This window comes from Hyperolius riggenbachi, chromosome 5, assembly GCF_040937935.1.
Source record: "Hyperolius riggenbachi isolate aHypRig1 chromosome 5, aHypRig1.pri, whole genome shotgun sequence".
Taxonomy (NCBI): domain Eukaryota; kingdom Metazoa; phylum Chordata; class Amphibia; order Anura; family Hyperoliidae; genus Hyperolius; species Hyperolius riggenbachi.
The window spans coordinates 145,498,687-145,519,633 of NC_090650.1; positions in this window are offsets into that span (position 1 = coordinate 145,498,687).

A 20,947-nucleotide genomic window follows, 5' to 3' on the forward strand; every position below is an offset into this window, starting at 1 on the left:
TAAACACCTTTATCGGAAGAGAACAGAAGCGCCAGCAGGATAAAAGGTAATAAAAGTTTTTAAAATTTGCTGGGAGGCAGTGGTGGACTTGCCTCCGGAAAGCAGACTCAAAATACTGTCTGCATTAAACAAATACATTTATTATTGGTACCCCGAAAGATGCAACGCGTTTTACAGGCACAGACCGCTTCATCAGGCAATAAGGTAGGGGACAAACAGTAGCTCGCCAGAGGCGCTATTCGTGCTACTGATGAGCTACTGTTTGTCCCATATCTTATTGCCTGATAAAGCGGGCTATGCCTGCAAAACACGTTGCATCTTTTTGGGTACCAATAATACATTTATTTGTTTAATTCAGACAGTATCTTAAGTCTGCTTTCCGGAGGTAAGTCCACCACTGCCTCCCAGCAAATTTAAAAACTTTTATTACCTTTTATCCTGCTGGCGCCTCTGTTCTCTTATGATAATACTGTGTCCACCCCTGGTGGAGGGGTGACCTACCCCTACTTTTCTGATCTACAGAGAGCGACATCTTAATCCTGAGTGAGGACAGGTCTAATCTGCTCACCTGCATCTACAGTGGTTGCCTAAGAGGTAACCCATGTTTGTGAGTATATTCATCTCACACTTACATTTATCCATGGTTTCCAATACATACTACACTATATTGGGCTTCCAGTGTTTCTTATTTATCTCATACACACCTTGTTTAACAGACCTTCATCTGCAGATCAGACAATAATCTGCAGATCCAAAGATCCATCCTGATGGATCTGATCTGCAGATGATTGCCCGTTAAACAAGGTGTGTATGAGATCTGCAGATATCATAGACTATGAATGCATTTTGCAGGAACGGATCTTTGCAGGAACTGATCTTTTGCATGTGTACAGCATCTTGCAAAGATTTTTATCTGATGGGGAGTTCAGCTCAATAGAATAGACTGTGTAGAGTATGCTCTCATACTACATGCAAGGGGGTAAAATTGGTCTGTGAGCTTTCATTTTCCAAACACTTTTATCTGAGGTGTGTACCCACCTTAACCACTTGAGGACCGTGGGCTTTACCCCCCTTAAGGACCGGCCACTTTTTTCCATTCAGACCACTGCAGCTTTCACGGTTTATTGCTCGCTCATACAACCTACCACCTAAATGAATTTTGGCTCCTTTTCTTGTCACTAATAAAGCTTTCTTTTGGTGCTATTTGATTGCTCCTGCGATTTTTACTTTTTATTATATTCATCAAAAAAGACATGAATTTTGGCAAAAAAATGATTTTTTTTTTAACTTTCTGTGCTGACATTTTTCAAATAAAGTAAAATTTCTGTATACATGCAGCACGAAAAATGTGGACAAACATGTTTTTGATTAAAAAAAAAAAAAACATTCAGTGTATATTTATTGGTTTGGGTAAAAGTTATAGCGTTTACAAACTATGGTGCAAAAAGTGAATTTTCCCATTTTCAAGCACCTATGACTTTTCAGACCACCTGACATGTTTCATGAGGGGCTAGAATTCCAGGATAGTATAAATACCCCCCAAATGACCCCATTTTGGAAAGAAGACATCCCAAAGTATTCACTGAGAGGCATAGTAAGCTCATTGAAGATATTAATTTTTGTCACAAGTAAGCGGAAAATGACACTTTGTGACAAAAAAAAAAAAAAGTTTCCATTTCTTCTAACTTGCGACAAAAAAAAAATGAAATCTGCAACGGACTCACCATGCCCCTCTCTGAATACCTTGAAGTGTCTACTTTCCAAAATGGGGTCATTTGTGGGGTGTGTTTGCTGTCCTCGCATTTTGGGGGTGCTAATTTGTAAGCACCCATGTAAAGCCTAAAGGTGCTCATTGGACTTTGGGCCCCTTAGCACACTTAGGGTGCAAAAAAGTGCCACACATGTGGTATTGCCGTACTCGGGAGAAGTAGTATAATGTGTTTTGGGGTGTATTTTTACACATACCCATGCTGGGTGGGAGAAATACCTCTGTAAATGACAATCTTTTGATTTTTTTACACACAATTGTCCATTTACAGAGTTATTTCTCCCACCCACCATAGGTATGTGTAAAAATACACCCCAAAACACATTATACTACTTCTCCTGAGTACGGCGATACCACATGTGTGACACTTTTTTGCAGCCTAGGTGCGCGAAGGGGCCCAACGTCCTAATCACAGGTCATTTTGAGGCATTTGTTTTCTAGACTACTCCTCACGGTTTAGGGCCCCTAAAATGCCAGGGCAGTATAGGAACCCCACAAGTGACCCCATTTTAGAAAGAAGACACCCCAAGGTATTCCGTTAGGTGTATGGCGAGTTCATAGAAGATTTTATTTTTTTGTCACAAGTTAGTGAAAAATGACACTTTGTGGAAAAAAAAACAAAAATCAATTTCCGCTAACTTTTGACAAAAAATAAAATCTTCTATGAACTCGTCATACACCTAACAGAATACATTGGGGTGTCTTTTTTTAAATGGGGTCAGTTTGTGGGGTTCCTATACAGCCCTGGCATTTTACGGGCCCAAAACCGTGAGTAGTCTGGAAACCAAATGTCTCAAAATGACTGTTCAGGGGTATAAGCATCTGCAAATTTTGATGACAGGTGGTCTATGAGGGGGCGAATTTTGTGGAACCGGTCATATGCAGGGTGGCCTTTTAGATGACAGGTTGTATTGGGCCTGATCTGATGGATAGGAGTGCTAGGGGGGTGACAGGAGGTGATTGATGGGTGTCTCAGGGGGTGGTTAGAGGGGAAAATAGATGCAATCAATGCACTGGGGAGGTGATCGGAAGGGGGTCTGAGGGGGATCTGAGGGTTTGGCCAAGTGATCAGGAGCCCACACGGGGCCAATTAGGGCCTGATCTGATGGGTAGGTGTGCTAGGGGGTGACAGGAGGTGATTGATGGGTGTCTCAAGGTGTGATTAGAGGGGGGAATAGATGCAAGCAATGCACTGGCGAGGTGATCAGGGCTGGGGCCTGAGGGCATTCTGAGGGTGTGGGCGGGTGATTGAGTGCCCTAGGGGCAGATAGGGGTCTAATCTGATAGGTAGCAGTGACAGGGGGTGATTGATGGGTAATTAGTGGGTGTTTAGGGTAGAGAACAGATATAAACACTGCACTTGGGAGGTGATCTGACGTCGGATCTGCGGGCGAACTGTTGGTGTGGGTGGGTGATCAGATTGCCCGCAAGGGGCAGGTTAGGGGCTGATTGATGAGTGGCAGTGACAGGGGGTGATTGATGGGTGGCAGTGCCAGGGGGTGATTGATGGGTGGCAGTGACAGGGGGTGATTGATGGGTGATTGACAGGTGATTGACAGGTGATCAGTGGGTTATTATAGGGAAGAACAGATGTAACTAATGCACTGGCGAATTGATAAGGGGGGGTCTGAGGGCAATCTGAGCGTGTAGGCGGGTGATTGGGTGCCCGCAAGGGGCAGATTAGGGTCTGATCTGATGGGTAACAGTGACAGGTGGTGATAGGGGGTGATTGATGGGTAATTAGTGGGTAATTAGTGGGTGTTTAGAGGAGACAATCAGATCATCACCCAAACGCAGTGTTTACATCTATTCTCTCCTCTAAACACCCACTAATTACCCATCAATCACCCATCAATCACCCCCTATCACCACCTGTCACTGTTACCCATCAGATCAGACCCTAATATGCCCCTTGCGGGCACCCAATCACCTGCCTACACGCTCAGATTGCCCTCAGACCCCCCCCCCCTTATCAATTCGCCAGGGCATTATTTACATCTGTCCTTCCCTGTAATAACCCACTGATCACCTGTCAATCACCCATCAATCACCCCCTGTCACTGCCACCCATCAATCACCCCCTGTCACTGCCACCCTGCTTGGGTGGTGATCTGATGTCGGATCTGCGGGCGATCTATTGGTGTGGGTGGGTGATCAGATTGCCCGCAAGGGGCAGGTTAGGGGCTGATTGATGGGTGGCAGTGACAGGGGGTGATTGATGGGTGGCAGTGACAGGGGGTGATTGATGGGTGATTGACAGGTGATCAGTGGGTTATTACAGGGAAGGACAGATGTAAATAATGCCCTGGCGAATTGATAAGGGGGGGGTCTGAGGGCAATCTGAGCGTGTAGGCAGGTGATTGGGTGCCCGCAAGGGGCAGATTAGGGTCTGATCTGATGGGTAACAGTGACAGGTGGTGATAGGGGGTGATTGATGGGTGATTGATGGGTAATTAGTGGGTGTTTAGAGGAGAGAATAGATGTAAACACTGCGTTTGGGTGGTGATCTGATGTCGGATCTGCGGGCGATCTATTGGTGTGGGTGGGTGATCAGATTGCCCGCAAGGGGCAGGTTAGGGGCTGATTGATGGGTGGCAGTGACAGGGGTGATTGATGGGTGATTGACAGGTGATTGACAGGTGATTGACAGGTGATCAGGGGGGATAGATGCATACAGTACACAGGGGGGGGGGGGGGTCTGGGGAGAATCTGAGGGGTGGGGGGGGTGATCAGGAGGGGGCAGTGGGCAGGGGGGGGATTAAAAAAATAGCGTTGACAGATAGTGACAGGGAGTGATTGATGGGTGATTAGGGGGGTGATTGGGTGCAAACAGGGGTCTGGGGGGTGGGCAGGGGGGGGGTCTGAGGAGTGCTGTGGGCGATCTGGGGCAGGGGGGGGAGAAATCAGTGTGCTTGGGTGCGACATAGGGTGGCTGCAGCCTGCCCTGGTGGTCCCTCGGACACTGGGACCACCAGGGCAGGAGGCAGCCTGTATAATACACTTTGTAAACATTACAAAGTGTATTATACACTTTGTATGCGGCGATCGTCGGGTTAACATCCCGCCGGCGCTTCCGTATGGCCGGCGGGATGTTGCGGCGGGTGTACGGAGACAGGCGCCGGCGGAGGATCGCGTCACGGATGACGCGATCGCTCCGCCCATGCCCTTACAAGGACCGCCGCCTCTGTGGGTGAGCTGGTCCTTGCGGGCTCCACTTCCCGGCCACCCCTGTGCGTTAGGCGGTCGGGAAGTGGTTAAGGTTAGCGGGATTGGAATGGACTAAAGGCATGGGGATCACTCAAGCAAATATGTTTGCATTGGGATTTGCATGTGCTTCCCAACCACACACAAATGTAAACTATTACTCGCATTTGCCGGCAGTGATCTTTTTGCCCTAATAACTATAGATAGAGTAATAAAGAAGTAAAAGGGGCTATGAAAGTCAGCTGATTGCAAAAGTTCCCTATCCAATAGGGTGTGAGAATATCCATAGTAAACAAGTGTATTTCAATTAGCGCCCAGGGATGAGCAGAAACTACGCCAGTGCGAATTTACGCATCGTAGTTCGCATCTACGCATCATAGTTTGTAGGTGATGTTTCAAAACTACGCTTACAAATTTACGCGTAGCAAAGTACCGCTATGCGTAGCTTATGCCCACTATGCACAGTTAACAAGTGTATTGCGTAGTGATACGCAATCATATATATGTGTTAGTCGCGTCTAATTTTCCGCATGCGGTTGTATGCTTACAAATTTACTCATTGGAAAGGGGAATGTACGCATAGAAGAGTTCCTGGCATAAGTATTTACAGAGGAATTAATGCGTAAAATCTGCATACGGGCATAAGCATCCACATACACTACGTTTCACACTACGCGTAATTGCATATTTTAACGCATAGTCTACGAAATGCATACGAAACAAGTATTTGTTTTCGAAGCCGTAGTTTGGCGAAGCGTAATTGCGTAAAACTATGCGTAGTTCCAGCGTAGCGAAGTTGGCTGACTACGACCATTCCTGTTAGCGCCCTAGATCATCAATGGCCATATTTACCATCTGACAAAATAAAATAACATGGACACAGTTCACATAGGTTTTTGTATGGTGGAAGTAATGAAAGAAAGCTCAGTGATGTTACTATTAGGTGGAAAACCACGCTCCTGTTTCCTTTTCAAAGGAAAACTGAACTGAGAGGGATATGGAGGCTGCCATATTGATTTCCTTTTAACCCCCTTGGTGGTATGAAAAATACCGCCAGGGGGCAGCGCAGCAGTTTTGTTTTTTTTTTAAAATCATGTAGCGAGCCCAGGGCTCGCTACATGATAGCCGCTGCTCAGCGGCATCCCCCCAGCCCCGCCGATCGCCTCCGGCGATAGGCGATCAGGAAATCCCGTTCAAAGAACCGGATTTCCATGGCGACGGGGCGGGATGACGTCACCGACGTCGGGACGTCATTGGGAGACCCGATCCACCCCTTGGCGCTGCCTGGCACTGATTGGCCAGGCAGCGCAGGGGTCTGGGGGGGGGGGCGCGCGCCGCACTGGATAGCGGCGATCGGGCGCGTGTCGGCGGCGATCGGGGTGCTGGCGCAGCTAGCAAAGTGCTAGCTGCGTCCAGCAAAAATAAAATTATTTAAATCGGCCCAGCATGGCCTGAGCGGCACCCTCCGGCGGCTTACCCCGTGTCACACACGGGGTTACCGCTAAGGAGGTTAAACAATGCAAATTGCCTGGCTGCTCTGCTACTCCTCTGCTTCTAACACTTTTAGTCATAGGCCCTGAACAAGCATGCAAATCAGATGTTTGACTTACTGTACATTTGACTGCATTTGCTGCATGCTTGTTTTAGGTATGTGATTCAAACACTACCGATGCCTAAAAGATGATCAGGGTGCTAGGAAACGGGTATTATTTAAAAGGAAATTAATTTGGCAGCTCCAATATCCTTCTCAGGTCAGTTGTCCTTTAAACCCAGAGTAAAAATGATGGCACTAGACTAGTTTAGGGGACCCAGCTGAAAACCTCATAGGGTATAGTTCTCCAATCACAGCACCCTCTACAGCTTGAAGCACTGTGATTTGCATAATAGTGTGGGCATATCTGAAACCTTGCAGTGTGAGAGGGGACTATCCATCCAATCACGTTAGTGGAATTTCCTTATGAAGATTCCTGCTGGTCCTTTAAAGTGTACCCAAGCCAAAATAGGCACTTACCTAAAGAGAGAGATCCTATTAAGGCTTCCCTTTGTATTCTGATATCCCCTGTTGCTGAGTGTGCCCCCCCCCCCCAGGAAGATTAGCGACAAGGTAATGTTGCTAATCATATCATGGCCCAACACCTCATCTTCCTGCAGCATGGCCGCACGAGCAGCTCTGAGCTATTTCGCATGCACGGCTGCACTCGTAACAGAGGAGGAGCACGGCCCCGATCTGAAGGGGGGCTACACCTAGCGACAGGGCACATCGGCGTAACGTGCAAAGACTCGCTGATGTCACCAGGAATGTATTGCACAAGCCCAGTATGGTCTTTGGTCTGCGCAGTATGCTCCTGGTGCCATCAGCGGGAGCGAGGACACGGCAATGCAGGTGCAGTGGTTTTCTAACTTTAAAGTCAGAAATTCCAGAAGTGAACCGGAGGCGGGGCCGGAGCATCGGTGAGTGGCTGCGCGGGCACAGGATGTCTGTGGGGGGCCATTAGAAGCCCCGGGTAACTTCAACTCATTTTCCCCCGACCCCCTACAGTATCCTTTTAAGGTAAGTATCTAATTTTTTTATCTAATTTTGATCCCGAGCTGAAGCTCGGATCACATTAAAAGGAACCTAAAGCGAGATGGATATGGAGGATTCCATATTTATTTCCTTTTAAACAATGCATATTGCCTGGCTATCCTGCTGATCCTCTGCCTTTAATACTTTTAGCCGTAGACCCAGAACAAGCATGCAGATCAGGTGCTCTCAGGGCTCGTTTCCACTATTGCGGCGCAGAATTGCCTGGATTCCACCGCTGATGAAATCGCATGCGGATGCGATTCCCCATGCGTTTTTTGCCGCGAATTCGCATAGGTGAGGGTATATGCGATTTTAACCATGTCACTGCCTGTGTGAATTTACATTGGTACCTATGCGAATTCGCAGCAAAAACCGCATGGGGAAAACGCATGGGATTTCCCTATTAAATACATTGCATGCGATTCGCATGCGATTCGCATGCATTCGACTCGCAGGCGAATTCTGCGACTCTTTTGTGCGTTTTTTCACCGCTGAAAAAAAACGCACTTCACAACGCTACAGTGGAAACAGGCCCATCAACTTGCATTACATGTGCGAATCTGCATGCGTTGGACGCATGCGGATTCGCGATAGTGGAAACGAGCCCTCACTGAAGTCGGACTCAATTAGCTGCATGCTTGTTTCAGGTGTGTGATTCAGACACTACTGAAGCCAAAGAGATCAGCAGGATAGCTAGGCACCTGGTATTGCTTAAAAGAAAATAAATATGAAAGCCTTGCTATAGGTTCCCTTTAAACCAGCGCCAAAATATCTAGTGTTTTCCTTAGTAAATGAACTCCACAGAGAATAGAAGTGCCAGTAACCAGGAAGAAATAGCAATGGCCACTGTGCAGACCCTGAAAAACATAGAACAGTTTTTAAGTCTCTATTCCAGGCTTTCTCTACCAGGGTTCCCTGAGCACTCTGCAGGGATTCCTTGGCATTTTCCCCCATCAAGGAGGAAGTATAATAGAGCACATTATAATTGGTGGTACTGTAAAAAAAATGCACTAAATTGGGGGTAAGCATAATAATGAGCACATTAATAAAAAGCACTTAGATAAGGAGACAGTATAATAAATAGTACTATAATAGGAGGTAGTTAAATAAAAAGCCGCACCTACTTTTAAAGACCATGCCTCCGGTAAAATAAATGCAGGGGTTCCTTGAGATCAAAACATTCTTTGCATGGGGTTCCTTGAGATCCAAAAGTTATTGCAGGGTTCCTCCAGGGTAAAAAGGTTGAGAAAGGCTGCTCTATTCCCATCAATAGTACATCCACACAGATGTCCCCAGTTTTGTTAACCACAATGCTTAGGTTAAGTTCCCAGTGCAGTCAGTAGTTAGGACACTGGTCATCACAATGTACCATACAGACTTACAACAGAGTGCCCACACCTTTTATCAGCTAAAATAGCCAAATCCTGTCTTGATCTGCACAACACACAGCAAACCAGCAGTATTCACATGTGCACAGTTTTGATTACTTTAAACAATCTCCCTAGTAGATGCAATGGCTCTCTCCTAAAAGTTGAATGTTACCTCCTGAGCTTCCACTTTCCTGTGGCTCAAATGTCAGATCCCCTTCTAGAAGTTATGGTTTGAATCAAAGGTTCCCCTTACTTTCAGTTCCTTCAGGTGGTGCCCCCTCTGGCGACTGATCCAGGAACTGCAGAGTACAGCTGGATCACCATTGAAACAGTGAGGGCTCATTCACACTAGAGCATTTTGCCAGCGTTTTCGGCAAAAAGCTCAAGCACTATTGCTTTTTAAAGCGCTAGTGCAATAATACCCTATGGGCCTGTTCTCAGTTGGGCGATTCGCGTTAATCGCCGGCGATTAATGGAAATCGGCCAACGCAAACGTGTAGCCTGCCCCATTTTCAGATGATTTCCCGGCGATCGTGTTTAGTGCTGTAGAAGCGCTAATCATGATCGCGGAAAAATCGCTGCAGTGTCCACGTTAATTGTGGAAAATTCACTCCTGCAAAACGCCGGCGGTAATCGCTTTTAGGTGTGAATGGGGCCTTTCTGTCAGTTATCCATGTGTACCTATGGATCAGTTTACACAGTAGCAGTAAAGTGTTGTACCTTGTTAAGGTGGCCACACACCATACCATTGTTAAATATCTGTTCAATTCAAGAATAGCAATCAATTTTTCTGACTGATTGTAACACTTCAAAAATCTGACCAATGTACCACACACATATGTTAATTTTTTCCCCAATTATGATAAAAACTGGAAACTCTGAAATATTGCTTGAGTGTATAGATTTCGATTTTCAGGAAATCTAATCTTATTTATCAAATTTCCATAAAATCAATTTATTGTATTGTGTGTGGCTATCTTTAGCCATCAGTAAAAGCATCAAGTTTTGAGTCAGGATGATACCATTTATTGGCTAACTTAAAAGAATAAGAGTAAAGGTGGCCACACACCATGCAATTTTTTTAAATATATTTTCAATTTCATAATTGCAATTAATTTTTCTGACTGATTGTAGCATTTCAAAAATCTGGCCAATGTGCCACACACATATGTTCGATTTTCCCCCAATTATGTAAAAAAGGTTGAAAACTAACACAAAAAAATTGCTTGGGTCTGTACAGCAAGTAACTGATAGACATGTAGGTGAACGGTTCCAGTCCCGAACCGTTCGTCGGCGAACCCCTCACCCTGTACTACTTCCGGGTCGCTATGATCTGGAGTAGTACGGCTGCGCTGGGCCAGCAGTGTGCGTCCTTGATCGCACGCCTTTTGTCGGGCACTTGCGCATGTGCGTGATGTCATGAGTGATGTCACGCTCATGCGCAGAGAGTGCACGGCAACAGGCACGCAATTAAAGACGTGCACCACCGGCCCAGCGCAGCCGTACTACTACGGGTCATAGTGACCCAGATGTAGTATCGGCCCATAGAGATTTGCTGGCGAACGGTTTGCCAACATCTCTAGTAACTGACAATCTACTACACACCATACAAATTCAATCCGATGCTAATACATATATATTTTGCTTTACATATATTGCAAGGTTTTTTTCTGTTCTAATCATAATTGTTGAATCTACAATAATAATTTCCAAGCTGGGGTTGTGTATGTATGTCCTTCCGACCTCCCAATCAAAACGTTGCACCCTACTTCTGCCCATAGCTGTGTAGGTTGCTTGTGCTTTGTTTAGTAATCCTACCCTCCATGCCCCTGGGATGGAGTCATATTGTCATGGGCTCAACCTGAAAAATGTTCTCCCAATTTGGGGATTTGAAAAAGTGAGTGTGCAGCCAAAACAGCCAATCAGATTTCACCCATGACTTCAATGACAAAATTTAAACCACAGGATAAGGCTACTTTCACATACAGTGGGTTGCAAAATTATTCGGCCCCCTTGAAGTTTTCCACATTTTGTCATATTACTGCCACAAACATGAATCAATTTTATTGGAATTCCACATGAAAGACCAACACAAAGTGGTGTACACATGAGAAGTGGAACGAAAATCATACATGATTCCAAACATTTTTTACAAATGAATAACTGCAAAGTGAAGTGTGCATAATTATTGGGCCTCCTTTGATCTGAGTGCAGTCAGTTGCCTATAGACATTGCCTGATGAGTGCTAATGAGTAAATAGAGTGTACCTGTGTGTAATCTAATCTCAGTACAAATACAGCTGCTCTGTGAGGGCCTCAGAGGTTGTCTAAGAGAATATTGGGAGCAACAACACCATGAAGTCCAAAGAACACACAAGACAGGTGCAAGACAGGTCAGGGATCAAGTTATTGAGAAATTTAAAGCAGGCTTAGGCTACAAAAAGATTTCCAAAGCCTTGAACGTCTCAAGGAGCACTGTTCAAGCGATCATTTAGAAATGGAAGGAGTATGGCACAACTGTAAACCTACCAAGACAAGGCCATCCACCTAAACTCACAGGCCGAACAAGGAGAGCGCTGATCAGAAATGCAGTCAAGAGGCCCATGGTGACTCTGGACGAGCTGCAGAGATCTACAGCTCAGGTGGGAGACTCTGTCCATAGGTGCAATAGTATCTCTGTTATAATTAATGTTGGAATGCTCATAGATGTGTTCTTGAGAGAAGTATTTTAACTATAGATATGCATTTATGTGAAGTCTTATGGGATAGGGTGCAATATTAGATATGGACAGTAGATAGCGTTTTAGCCTTAGTTGTATACGGACACTTGTTTTTTAATTGGTTTATTGTTTTCTACAATTGAATCTTAAGTTATAATATTTTACAGTAACATGTCTTAAGTACATGAAGTACTGACCCTATTGGTACAGTCAATATGCTGCTGCCATCCGCATGCAATCGCGTAGTAAGCGTTGGCATGTACATGCGACGTTACTTCCGCGTTCGCTCTTATGTTTACATAGGTGGAACGCGTATGCACTCCAATGACCTAACCGGATGTAGTATGGCCGCCGACCGGAAGTAGTCTTGAGTGCGTCCGAACGCTCCGGGCGGTGGCAGCGGCTTGTCATGACACAGGTAATCATGCTTATTTTTATATAAATGTGCCTTAGCCTGCTCGCTCTCGTATCCCCTGATGACGGCGGAAAGCCGAAACTAGTCGGGACGAGAGCGGGCTGGGCACCAGCGATCGATTATTCATGTTCCTTAGTACCACAAGGGTGGGAAGCGACATGTCCAGAGGGGGTCCTATATTGGCATGGGACCCTCTTGATGTAAGTGATTTTAATCCGTTTTATTGTGCCTTGTATGGAAAATTAAAGTGTTACTGCTACCCACTGAGAGAGACTTCTTTCTGCTTTTCTGCTTTCCGGCTAAACGAGTCATATAGGAAGCATGCAGATCTGAGTATACCTCTGGAAGTGGAGTAAAGTGGATTGTTTGACTGCCTGACACAGCTTAAATCCTGGCGCCGTGACACTGTTTGATAGACTCTGTCCATAGAACAACTATTACTCATGCACTGTACAACGTTGGCCTTTATGGAAGAGTGGCAAGAAGAAAGGCATTGTTAACAGAAAGCATAAGAAGTCCCATTTGCAGTTTGCCACAAGCCATGTGGGGGAGGGGGGGGCAGCAACCATGTGGAAGAAGGTGCTCTGGTCAGATGAGACCAAAATTGAACTTTTGGCCAAAATGCAAAACGCTATGTGTGGCAGAAAACCTCTTGGAGACTGCAAAAGACTTGAGACTGGGGCGGAGGGTTACCTTCCAGCAGGACAATGACCCTAAACATAAAGCCAGGGCGACAATGGAATGGTTTAAAACAAAACATCTATGTGTTAGAATGGACCAGTCAAAGTCCAGATCTAAATCCAATCAAGAATATGTGGCAAGATCTGAAAACTGCTGTAAACAAACGCTGTCCATCTAATCTGACTGAGCTGGTGCTGTTTTGCAAAGAAGAATGGGCAATGATTTCAGTCTCTAGATTTGCAAAGCTGGTAGAGACATACCCTAAAAGACTGGCAGCTGTAATTGCAGCAAAAGGTGGCTCTACAAAGTATTGACTTAGGGGGCCGAATAATTACATACACTCCACTTTGCAGTTATTTATTTGTAAAAAATGTTTGGAATCATGTATGATTTTCGATCCACTTCTCACATGTACACCACTTTGTATTGATCTTTCACGTGGAATTCCCAAAAAAGTGATGCATGTTTGTGGCAGTAATGTGACAAAATGTGGAAAACTTCAAGGGGGCCGAATACTTTTGCAACCCACTGTATTTACTAACAAACAAGCAAGTGTTCCTAGATAAGAGACCTCCATTTCCTTCATATTTCTCCACTTTCACTTTCTACTGTAGTGCATCTAATGATCTGTGCACTACTGAGACATATCAAGACAGATTCTGAACAGGATTCATTCCCTGTGAAAGGAATCAATTCATCCATCCATGTCTTGTCCAGTAAACAACACTCAGTGTCATCCTCCTGGAAACTCAGAGATTTTATAGTTTTCTGAGACCAATCTATAATTTCCTTTCATTTTTTTTTTATTTTATTTTTTTTGCACAATGTCAGCACTATATGTATATAAATGCAATTTAACAATCACCAACATTAATTTCTCAGATTGTGGTTGCCCATCTAATAATAATAATAATAATAACAATAACAATAATGATAATAGAAAACATGAACATGCACATTTCTACATGGAGTGTTGACTGGAGGTAAAAAAAGTAGAATTGTTAGTAACATTACAGTGACAATTACTGTAAAGTTTAATCAAGACTTATTGTTCTCACCTTAGTTCTGTTAGCATGTCAGGATTTAAGCAAAATATTTTTTCAATGATATTCCTATACTAGATCCACTTTTAACCACATTTTTAAACCAATAGTGTACTCTACAAAGGGATAAGCAACAGCTCTCTTGACAAATCAGAATCAAAGTAAGTGTGATAGAAAGAACTGAGCTTCACTTCATACCACAAGCATTACTGATCTACGCCAATGTAACTATTGCACCATTATTAACAGTTTTTTTATGTGTTCAAGTTCTTTCAGTTGCAATTTTTTTTGAACTGTCTTTATGCTCCATTCTACCAAGTAATTACAGTGCCATTATGAGAGAAGCAGCTGAGGTAAATAATACATTATTGATACTAAATTAAAATGTTCCAGATAATTAGAGAAGATTATTCATGTTTTAAGGAGGCTGGGAAAGCAAAAGTAATTGCAAAAGTTACTGTCTGAGACCCTCTACCCTGTTATTTTCTCAAGAGGAGAAAAACAAAAAGGCCAGTTCAAGAAATAAGAGGGACATATTCTATTTACAAAGTAGACAAAGTACAGTACACAAGGTCACCAGCCCAACTGAGATGAAGATCATTTGTTCGAATCTGCTAAAAAAGTAATGTCGAAAACAATGCCCAAATGATTTTTGTCTAAAACCTATCAACTCAGATGACGGTGCCATATGGAAGACATCTCTTGATCAACAGCAGGTCTGGAGCACAGCGGGACAGAAGATAATAAAGAAAGGATGGTCCGCACTTGTCCAACATTGTTATCAAACTTTATTGAGGAGGTATCTAAACATAGCACCAGCATCTCAATTAGCTGACATATTTCGGACCACTATGGTACTTAATCCTAGCTAGTAGGTAAAAGGCAAAAACTGGAGCTTACACTCACTTATCTGTTTGCACACTTCCCATCTCTTCTCTCTCCATAGCCGATATGTGCTCTTCCAATTGTCTCATCTCCCAAGGCATGTGTGTCATGTGACAAATGCTAGAAGCCAAACACCGAAGGCCTCTGGTGGTCACGTAAGGTGTGCACCATAGTTCCTCTAGTGTTCGACCCCTAGCATTTGTTATGTTACACGGGTGTCCCTGCAAAAAAAGACATAGGTAGGAGCGCCTGGTAACTATGGAAAGAAGACACACAGAGGCAGACAGGTGAGTGCAATGTCTGCTGCCTACACTGTGCACAGGCCGGTGGGGGGGGACCTGGAGGACCAGGTAGACAGTGCGCGGTTCCACAGATTTTTATTAGGTTTCATGCAGAAATCTATTGAAAACCTTAGTACAGTGTGTTGAGGGATCCCATCAGATAGATCCCTTTCTGAGCATGATCTGTTTGCCCCATGGTCTATGCATGGTCACTTTAAGTATGGATTTTTGGTGCAGGCTCTGGTTTTTGCAAACTAAGTGAACTTACTTCTTTTTTTGTCAGCTACAATTTGTGAAGTTGAACCATGGTGCTGGTATTGCTCATGGAAGGAGCCACACCCTGGTGGGCCGCATTCACTGGGTAATACCAGTTTGCATAATGGACAAGGAGTTAATAAAATTGGTGCAGAATTTATTTTAATTAATTAAAAAACTTTTATAAAAAAATAAAAAAAATAAATGATTAATATTTTTGTGATGTTTTACAAAATTTTCAGTAAGAATATGTTAAAAGAAAAAAAAAATCCTGCATATTGTAGATGCATTAATGAAGCAGCCTCCCTTAAAGACAAGCACTGCACTTTTGTCATTGCTGGGATCCAGTTAATGAATTCCCACACAGTCATTGTCGGCTACACTCTATAAATGCATGCAGTCAATTTTAGATTTTTGCACCTGTCCTGCCAGCTGCGCTCCTCCATTTGATTTAGCTTATATTTCAAGCATGCTTGAAATATAAGCCCTCCCTGAAAATAAGCCCTAGCTTAAATGGGACACTTAGTGTATAGGGAGGTGTGTGGTTTCTTACCGCACCTCCCTTGTGGCTGCAACCCCCTCCGTTCCTTATAGCTGCTCTGGTGACCAGCGTAGTATTGAAGCTGTTCGGGGCGCCCTTACATCCTCATGCTGATGCTGTATGCAGGGTCGGCTCTGCGCCCGTCCTCCCCTCTCATCATTACCAATGTGCGCCTGGGACGCATCAGCCAGGCGCACATTGATTATGACAAGAGGGGAGCACGGGCGCAGAGGCAACCTTGCGAACAGCCTCAGCATGAGGGTGAGAGGATGCCCAGAACAGCTTCAATACTATGCAGGTCCCCGGAGCAGTTACAAGGAACTGAGGGGGATGCAGCCACAAGGGAGATGCAGTAAGAGACCACACACCAACAGTTTCTTCGGACTTTACCTTTCTTTCATCCATAGACAATAGATTGTGTTGGGTAGAATGTGTCCCCGCACCTTCTTTCTCTTCTCCCAGATCAACCCCACCCCTCCCTTCTCTTCCTCTTCTTCCTCGCCACTGTAAATGCATGCATTACTCAATCAATGCACGGCTTGCTGTGGGCCACTGTGTCAGAACCCATCATGCCACACTCTGATGTGGAATGTCCCAAAGGAATATAATTGCATTGCATTGCAATGAAGTGATATTGTCCATTGCGACACAATGCAATGGACTTGGAGTGGAAGGATCCTTAACTTGCTTATTTTTAAAAAATATTCCATTATAAATTATTAAGTCAGTGTCTGGCCGTTGTAAAACTTTTCCTCTCCCTGATTTTCATTCTTAAATTTATCACAGGTGGTAACATCTTTACTGCTCGAAGGTCCATTAATCTGAAATGTTTGTTTACTGTGTGTTCCAAAGTCAGTAGAAATCACACCTGGTCTCCCTCCTCTGGTAGAATAATTCTGCATAATTAAACAGCCTAGGCTGCTGTGACATTATTGGGATTGTGGAGTTACATACCAATATGCAGCAATATATTGAACAAAATGGGTATCCTGAATGATTTACTACTTTCTACTATATTCTACACTGGTACCTCTTTAAATAATACACTGCTTCATGTAAAATATTCTTTGCTATTGTTACAGTACAGAAACAGTGGTGAACTGGTGACTGTGGTGCAAGTTCTATATGTTAGCAGCCATGCATACTGCATGCTGAGAAGTAGCTCTGTTTGAACTCAATGAGAATTGACTGGAGTATTTTTAGAAGCTCCAGGTAAGTTATTTAACAAGCATCTACCAGAACACCCTGAGGATTAAACAGCAGATATTTATTTCACAAATATGATATGTTGAAGTGTATGTCTTTTTCTAAAATGCTGGGATGAGATTTGCAATTGCCTCATTAGGAAGAAGGTTTAGAAAAACTGTGTGACTGTATTTCCCTTGAAGCTCATATGGCAATGACTGTGGGGATTGAGACTTTTGCTATGTTGTGACAGTGTTGGTTCAATATTTATTATATGCAGAATTTATTCATGCTGCATATGATTGACTATGTATTTTCTTAACTTTGTGAACACATGGTAATTTTGAGCACCCGTTCTAGTGTGCCTATAGGCTTCATTGAAATCATTGTTCAAAGCTATTCATATTTTATATATATTTAAAAAATTAACGTCAGATTTAAAAATTTATGCAATAAAGAGCAACCAGTGAAAAAAAAAAAAAAGACTGTTTATAGGAAAAAACACTGTAAGGATGCTTTCCTTTGATGCAGCATTGGCGCTTGGTGTTTGTGTGGATTTAAGTTTAACTCTGGGTAAAACGTAAAACAAAGATGGGACATATTCCTAAGTTAAAAAAAGATGTTCTGACAATTGTTTCATACAACCCTGCACTTCATCAAAGGCCAGTGCAGCCTCTATGGTAGGGAGAAAGCTGAGTGAGAGTGAGCTTTCTCCCCGCCACAGAGCCTGTACCGGCCTTTGGTGAAGCACGTGAAACAATTATCCATCAAGTCTTTGTATGGTTGTAACCCTGTTTGGTATGTAAAAAGTGGCATCTTGCAGAAGATACATGAGAGCAATAAATTAGCAAGCTTTGAAAGGCATACCTGTACCCATGTACTTTTTCCACTACATACTTTGACGATTGTTTGTATATGTGCATGCATGGTTTTGTTGAAGCTAATTGCACAGGTTCCGCTATGAACCAGGGTGTGGAGGTTGTCTCTTCCTTCTCCTCCATCACTGATCTCATCTAAAGGGTGATAAGTTTAATATAAACACATTTCACTGATTGTAGGCAGAACAATCTATGGATACTACAGTTTGTTCAACAGCCAGCAACTGAGGCTTATGCTTCCAGAAAGAAGCCATTTAATTTGCTAAATGTATTTAACATTTATCAAATTAAAAGTGCTAAGGCTCTCTTGAAGAGTGAATGGAGGCAAATTAGTTCTAGTAGAGGGGTTGGTTATTAAGCACCTGTACTTAGGTGTGTTATTCACCATCCAGCGGGGAAGAGTCACTAAACAGTAACATTTGCATGAGCACACAGTGCATATAAAGTTTTCCAGCCTGTAAAAAAAACTATGTAAAGGGCATTGCGCAAACTTGCACTACATACATATCTGCACTCATTGCTTGTGTGTAACGCCTGTTCCCCTGTTTGGATGATGCATGTTATACAAGCATTGTTGCATTGTGCATGGAATTCTGGGTTGAGCTATTTGTGCAATGCCCATTATGCACTCTGTGTAAACAGTGGTAAACTTCACATGCACTGTGCGAGCATGTAATTCTTTCTTACCACTGTTTAGGGAATCTGCCCAAGTGCATGCTTGGATAATTACCATATTTTTCGAACTATAAGACGCACTTTTTCTCCCTCAAAAGTGTGGGGGGGGGGGGGGAGCTAGTGCGTCTTATAGTCCGAATACTACATATTTGGACCTGTGCCTCCTTCCCATCTGCTATGTCTGCATCCCCCGTCCATGTGTCCCTCTATTTCAGTGTCTGCCTGTATTCTGTGACCCAGTGTCTGCCTGCTCCCAGTGTCTGCGTGTCCCAGTGTAATATTCACATAGATGCAACTGCTTCACATAGATTCACATAGATGGTGTCTGCTTGTCCCGGGGCCGCCTGTCTCCAGTCACTCTGTGACCCGGTGTCTGCGTGTCTAAGTGTAATCACATACATGCAGCTGCCCGGTGTCTGCTTGTCCCGGGGCCGCCTGTCTCAAGTGTTGGTGTTCCAGGATAATAATCTTATACATGTAGCTGCCACTTATTAACCACGCTGCCCCCTGTGTCTCGAATACATACCTCTCATATCTTTTATCATCGCGCTGTCCCCCGGTACCACATCATTGGAAAGTCCCGGACGTCTTTGCAGAGAATTAACCAATCAGGCAGGGGCGCTGGCTTTAATGGCCAATCAGAATGCTCTCTGCTCCCTGCTCCTATGTTGATAGGACGCGATGGTCTCGCGGGTGGGACCACTTCTCCGTCAATTGGGCCAATCACAGCGCGCAGAGATTGGCCCCCAGCCTGATTGGTTATTCCTCTGCAACGACGCTGAGGACTTCCCAATGATGCAAGCTGCGGCGGTACCGGGGGACAGCGCGATGATAAAAGATACGAGAGGTATGTATTTGAGACACGGGGGCAGCGTGGTTAATAAGTGGCAGCTACATGTATAAGATTATTACCCTGGAACACCAACACTGGAGACAGGCGGCCCCGGGACAAGCAGACACCGGGCAGCTGCATGTATGTGATTACACTTAGACACGCAGACACCGGGTCACAGAGTGACTGGAGACAGGCGGCCCCGGGACAAGCAGACACCGGGCAGTTGCAGCTATGTGAATATTACACTGCGACTCGCAGACACCGGGTCACAGAGTGACTGGAGACAGGCAGACACTGGGACATAGGGGGTTGGCAGACATGCAGACCCTGGAACACAACACACACTGGGACAATGGGGATAATGACCCTGGACATGGAGGAAACAGGGGACTAAGGAGGAGGGTCAGAGCACAGGGCATTGGACGCCAGGACAGAGGACAGAGGTGGACAGAGCACATGGAGACAGAGGAAGGGAGAAAGAAGACACAGGGGGCCAGAGGACATGGAGACAGAGGAAGGGGAAAGAAGACACAGGGGGCCAGAGGACATGTAGACAGAGGAAGGGGGAAAGAAGACACAGGGGGACCAGAGGACATGGAGACAGAGGAAGGGGGAAAGAAGACACAGGGGGCCAGAGGACATGGAGACAGAGGAAGGGGGAAAGAGGACACGGGGCAGAGGACACAAGGTGGACAAAGTACAGAGGAACATAGGAGGACCACAGGGGGCAAAATAAATACAAGGGATGCATAAGGGGAGCAAAAAAATTGGAGGGAAAGATCCATAAGATGCCCCTGCACCATAGACACACCTAGGTTTAGTTTAGACAAGCAGACACCGGGCAGTTGCAGCTATGTGAATATTACACTGCGACTTGCAGACACCGGGTCACAGAGTGACTGGAGACAGACAGACACTGGGACATAGGGGGTTGGCAGACATGCAGACCCTGGAACACAGCACACACTGGGACAATGGGGATAATGACCCTGGACACGGAGGAAACAGGGGACTAAGGAAGAGGGTCAGAGCACAGGGCAATGGACGCCAGGGCAGAGGACACAGGTGGACAGAGCACATGGAGACAGAGGAAGGGGGAAAGAAGACACAGGGGGCCAGAGGACATGGAGACAGAGGAAGGGGTAAAGAAGACACAGGGGGCCAGAGGACATGGAGACAGAGGAAGGGGGAAAGAAGACACAGGGGGCCAGAGGACATGGAGACAGAGGAAGGGGGAAAGAAGACACAGGGGGCCAGAGGACATGGAGACAGAGGAAGGGGGAAAGAAGACACAGGGGGCCAGAGGACATGGAGACAGAGGAAGGGGGAAAGAGGACACGGGGCAGAGGACACAAGGTGGACAAAGTACAGAGGGACATAGGAGGACCACAGGGGGCAAAATAAATACTAGGAATGCATAAGGGGAGCAAAATAATTGGAGGGAAAGATCCATAAGATTCCCCTGCACCATAGACACACCTAGGTTTCGTTTTGTTTTTTTTTTCCTGATTTTTGTCCTCTAAAACTAGGTGCGTCTTATAGTCCGGAGTGTCTTATAGTCCGAAAAATACGGTACTTCTTATGCTTATACTATGAATTGTGTGTAATGTCTGAAAAAGCATAGCTGGCTGCAGACTGAAGACAAC